The sequence below is a fragment of the Trachemys scripta genome, chromosome 19 (assembly GCF_013100865.1).
Source record: "Trachemys scripta elegans isolate TJP31775 chromosome 19, CAS_Tse_1.0, whole genome shotgun sequence".
NCBI classification, from domain to species: Eukaryota; Metazoa; Chordata; order Testudines; family Emydidae; genus Trachemys; species Trachemys scripta.
The window spans coordinates 12506991-12512671 of NC_048316.1; positions in this window are offsets into that span (position 1 = coordinate 12506991).

Genomic DNA, 5681 nt, shown 5'->3' on the forward strand with positions numbered 1-5681 from the left:
GTGCACTGGGGGGGTGGGGTGATGCCAGGCTGGGTGTGTGCTTGGGGCGGGGGCAGTGCCAGGCTGGGGGCATGCTGGGGGGTGGGGCAGTGCCAGGCTTGGTGTGTGTTTGATGGAATAGGGCAGTGCCTGGCTGTGTGCAGTGGTGGTTGCCAGGGAAGCAGTGCAGACTGTGAGAGAGGGGGGCAGTGCTAGAGCCTGTCTGTGCTGAGAGTTGGCGACGGTCTCCGCTTGTCTTAATGTGGGGGTTGCCAGACTGCGCTGCTGCAATGGCGGGTTACGGGCTGGAAGATGATGCCAGGCTGTGTCTGTGTAGATCGAGAGAGCAGTGCTAGGCTTTGACTGTGGCAAGCTCATGATATGCTGGTGGGAAGGTGGGGGCAGTGCCAGGCTTTGTGCTGCTGGGGCCAATGTAAGTTCTAGATGTGTGTCTCTGTGGAACAGTCTCCAGCTATCTCAGGCAGTACCAGAGCTGTGTGGCCCTGCTAGGTTATATGTGTCATAGGAAGTCCATGATTAGTTACAGGATAAAGGATATCAGTTCTTTCTGAGAATCTTAACTCCTGCGCTTGTTGCCCCCGGCTGTGACTTCCTTGTTAGATTTTGTTGGCAGAGGTCAAACAGAAAGTGACGGAGATAAAACGAAGAGTAGATATTCTCCTCTTTGGAGATGTGCTTTGAAACGAAGTGTGGCACAACTGGGCAGTCAGAAACTCTTTAAAGTTCCAATTTGCCGTGTTATATTTCTGGTGACAGTAGGGTGATATGTTCAAAATACACTCACATCATAAAGTATCAGACATAGATGCAACCATTGGAGAGGCAAGGAGAGATGTGCCCCTCAACTTTACTCTCTCAGTGTAGCTGAAGGACGCTTGAATTTCATTCTCGCTCTCCTTCCCCCACTTCTTCAAGCTCAACTTTTTTTTAACTGTGGTTGCACCACTAGTTAAGTTAGGCAAAGAGCAACTTTCAGCACAGTGTAGACCCTACCATATCAGGGGCTTGTTTCAAATCTCTACTATGGGAATATGCAAGATCCACGCAGAGCAAGTCCATCCATTGGGTTGGATCATTAGTAATCGATATAAGCTGCTCTGCACAGACACATACAAATCAGGCAGCCTTCCAGAGTCTAATTTAAAAAACAGCCTGACTTGGCATAGATTTCTTATAATATAACGTGGATATTGTTACTGATAGAGCATTACTAGAGCAGCCCTGCTGGAATGCCACCAGCTTCTTATTATAAATCTCTCTTTTCAGACATCTAGATCTCAATCACTTAGCATCATGTGGGTCTGAAATATGATATTTGAGCAGCTGGCTCAAATGAGCCACTAAATCTCATTCATTTGATTTTAAGTTGCTCTACAAATACATTTCTGTAGTTTCTGGAGATTTGACACCAGTCTCAAGGCAAAAAGAATTATTTTGCTTATAAAATTAAAGTTGGCCAGGCAGTTCTTTTTTGAGGATTAGTTGTTACTTGGATGAGTCTACTCCAGAGAACTTCTAGTTGCTGCAGGAAGTGGTGTCAGTGATTTAGAGTCAGTACTGAATCAGTGCCCCAACATGGAGCGTGCTGTACCGCTGAAGATACTGTCTTTTCTTCAAACCAAATTCTTGGCCATGTGACGATTTCATGGTACCTTTTGTATCAGCCAAGGAGTCATGGCCACATTTCAATGTACGGAATTATATTTTCCCTCCTTAAATCTGCTGACTTTACTGACGAAACCAATTTTTTTCTCATAATACAAGTTTTTAATTACATTTTATTCCTGTTATTCTAGCAGAACCTGTAAGCTTAGGGAGAAAAAGGTGGATTCTCTTCTATAAGGTTTAAAGGTTACAGGTTAAATATTTGCCCACACTGTATAGTGAATGGAAAAAATAAGCGTTATGATGTGACTGAAATCTACAGACCAAGCCAATGCAAATTGTGCTTTGCACTATAGTTTTCAAATGACAGTACAAATCATAGAGAAATATAATGAGTAGAAGTGGGGTAGGAAATGTGTTCACTGGGTGGGAAATTAACTGTTTAGAGCCAGAGAATTGACAGTTTAGTGAGGGGAAAGAGAGGAGGAAAATTTCTTGGCTTCCTCCCTGTAAATACGTTACTGACTTTATGGCACCTGGGATCTTTTCAAAAAATGGAGGGAGAAATCCCAGTACCATCAAGTGAATGACAAAACTCCCTCTGATTAAATTAAATAGGGCCACGATTTTTCATCCAGAGTATCTACTTTTTGGCTGAGGACCTATTAAAACTGAATTCTGTTTCTTTAAATCGGTTGGCAAGCTGATGCTTCACATGAAGCACGTGTTGCACGTACTCACTGGAACATCTGCATTGGCAGCTTCTGCTGTTTAAAAAGACAGGCAACGAATTCCAACAGGAGGGCAAAGGGGAGGACAAACAGAGAACCAGGAAATAAACATACACTCACTGGGATGGTTGGTATAGCTGCAGAATGCAAGCAAGGCTGCCAAGCTGGGATAGTTTGAATAAAGGGAGATTATAAACAATGACAAATTCGGGTTTTAGATGCACCAAGAAATCTCTCATCTTAGAATGGAGATACTTAAACTGACTTAAAATGAGAGACAGACAGGCCTGTTCCAAAAATCTGAGATGAACTGTGGAGTTGAATCCAAAGTTTGAATCTAGGTAAAGTGCTGAATCAAAACCTGGATCTGAACGTAAGACCTGGCTCCAAACATGAACTCACAGCTTTGAAACTTGAATCTATATAAAGGGCTCAACCAAAACCTGGGATCTGACTCTAGGGGAGTTGGAATCCAGACCCACATTTTTCCAGTGTTTGGTGTGTCCAGATCTGGGGTTTGGATCTGCGTTATTACATAGATATTTATTCAGTATTTATATTGCAATAGCACCTAAAGGTCTCGCACAGGTTGGGGGGCATTGATGGATTTGAGCTGCTTGGGATTTGAATCCAGGGTTTTGGTTCGGAGCTTGTCTCTAATTAAACAAATCCCAAGTGAAAAGAATCTTCCTTAAAAATAAAACGAATGAGACCTGGCAGGTTTGAAGGGTCAGGTTCTCTAGGGAGAATCCATAGCCTGTCAGATTGCTACCTGCTGTGGTGCATTGTTTTATACTGAAGACTTTTCTGTTTGCCCAACTATATCGAGAAAATCCCTACTCTGAGGTCAGGGATTGGAATCAAAGGTGATTTAAACACACTCAGGCATTTACTTTGATTGCACAAACAAAATCAGATCTATGGCTCTTTGTTGAGGTGTCAGGGTTGCCAATATTATTACATGAAGCAAAACTGAATGCCCCAACTAGTTATAAAACGGTAGACCCCACATCTCTCTGGGGTATCTTTGATGTACTTCATATTTTCTCTTTCCTTTCAAGATCTTGCTTCCTCGGGTTTCCCCTGCAGAGGCCCATAGTCCTTAGGGAACTAAAATTCCACTTGATTGCAAGTTTGTGTTGCCTGCCTAAAGACAGCATCTACATCACTGAGTGTGTTTCTTCTCTCATTTACAACTGTGAGCTTTGTATCAGGAAGCATCCAGCATCTGACCCATTACTTTGATGTTAATATCCTGATACACGCTGTACATTTCCTGACACTTGCTCCCTATCCTCAATCAAGCACTCCCCATCTCTCTGATACTAATGGCACTTTTTTCTATCCCAATGCACATGCCCTACCATCTCCAGTTCTCTGCCCCTGACTTTCATATACCCCTGTTGATCTACCCAGTGCTATTCCCTCTACCCTGACAGATTTCCTATCCACACATACGGGCAGTGGGCCAAATTCAGCCCTGTGTGGAGGAGGGGCTTGGGGCTTCAGCCCTGCAGGGCACACCTGCCAGGGCTCGGGGCTTCAGCTGCCTTACCCCCTGGCTCCTGGCAGGTGTGCCCTGGCTCTTGAACTTCTGAAGATTGTCGTATGTGGCTCAGAGGGCCAGTAAGTTTGGCCTCTCCTGCTCTAGATTCTACTGCAATATAAATAATAGTAATAATAAATAATATTTAATAACTTGCTCCAGGCCACACAGCAAGTCAGTATCAGAGATGGGTCTACTCGGCGCAACATTCAGTACCTTACAAAAATGACCAGAATCCCCCCTGCCCCATCCTTTTAAATTAGTATATTTTTATTACACCAATAAGGCAAACCAAACACATAAAATAGCCTTGTTACAGAACTAAGCAGGACTTCAAGGGGGGAAAGGCTTGCACAACAAAACAATTAAAGATGAACTAACCAGGTTCTTAATGATAAACAGAAAAATAAATGTAAACAAAAGGAGAGATGAGCAGTAAACGTTAGCTGATGAAACACACCAGGGATCTATGTGAGTATTGTAACAGATTTTATACTATGCTAGTAAGAGACGACTAATGTGAACTGACAGGTGGAAGGAAAATATTTAATAATGATCCCCAAATTCCAGAGCTGTGTGTAATCTTTTTCTGCTGCAACTTTCTCATGCTTAATGTCTGTGCAAATGTGCAAACCACATGCAGGGGTGCTGGAACAATTTGTGTACAGTTGAACCTCTGAGTTACGAACACCCCGGGAATGGAGGTTGATTGTAATTATGAAATGTACATAACTCTGAACAAAACATTATGGTTCTTTCAAAAGTTTACAACTGAACATTGACTTACTACAGCTTTGAAACTTTACTATGCAGAAGAAAAATGCTGCTTTCCTTTTTTTTTAGTAGTTTACGTTTAACACAGTACGGTACTGTATTTGCTTCTTTTTTTTTTTGTCGTCTCTGCGGCTGCCTGATTGGGTACTTCTGGTTCCAAATCAGGTTTTGTGGTTGACTCTGGTGTTCGTAATTCTGAGGTTCTATTGTCGTGGGGGTGCTGAGAGCCATTGAACGAAACTGTAAACCCTGTATATGATGGAAACCACTTCAAGGGGTGTGGCAGCACCCACAGTTCCATCACCTACAATCACATGATAACCATGCAATGGATGAGGCTGGGGGTAAGTGTTCCTCCCACTTCTAGTGGCTCATCTCTGACCACGATTAAATGCTCCACTTCCCTCAGCTCCTTCAGTACAAATCCATCCCTTGGGTCCTGATACACACAGGGAGGCTGGGACAGTGGGGGTGCTGGGGATGGAAACCATGTTATTTGGTGTCTGTTATTACTACTTTAATCCAGCCACAACTGCCCTAGCTCCAGCACCACTGAATGTACAGTCACAATAGAGGGGGCGTCCAAAGCAAACCCGGCATTCCCCTGAAGACCCTCCACCCTCAACACACCCCCTTTGGGGAAGTTGGGATCTGAACTTTGCCACATGAGTTCATTTCTAAATAGTAAGAGAGAGGATCGCTCTGCGTAGCATTTCTCATGCCTAAATCGCCCGCAATACTTAACGAGGTGTGTCCAGAAAGCCCCCCTGAAGTGGGGCAGTGGGGATGGGGTGACTGGAGCCGGAACCCTGTCTGCTCTAGGTCCCGCGGGCTGGGGTAGTGGGGAGCGGGTTAGGGGTGGGGGAAGGCAGTGGGGTGGGCAGACTCCCCAGCTTTCGCGGGGCTGGGCCCTTGTCCCAGTCGGCTCCAGCGATCCGCCGGGCGGGCGGAAGGGCTGCAGTCGGCCGGGCTGGGAAGGGGCTGAGCCAGGACTGCAGGGAGGAGCCCCCCGGAGGGGCGGGTTT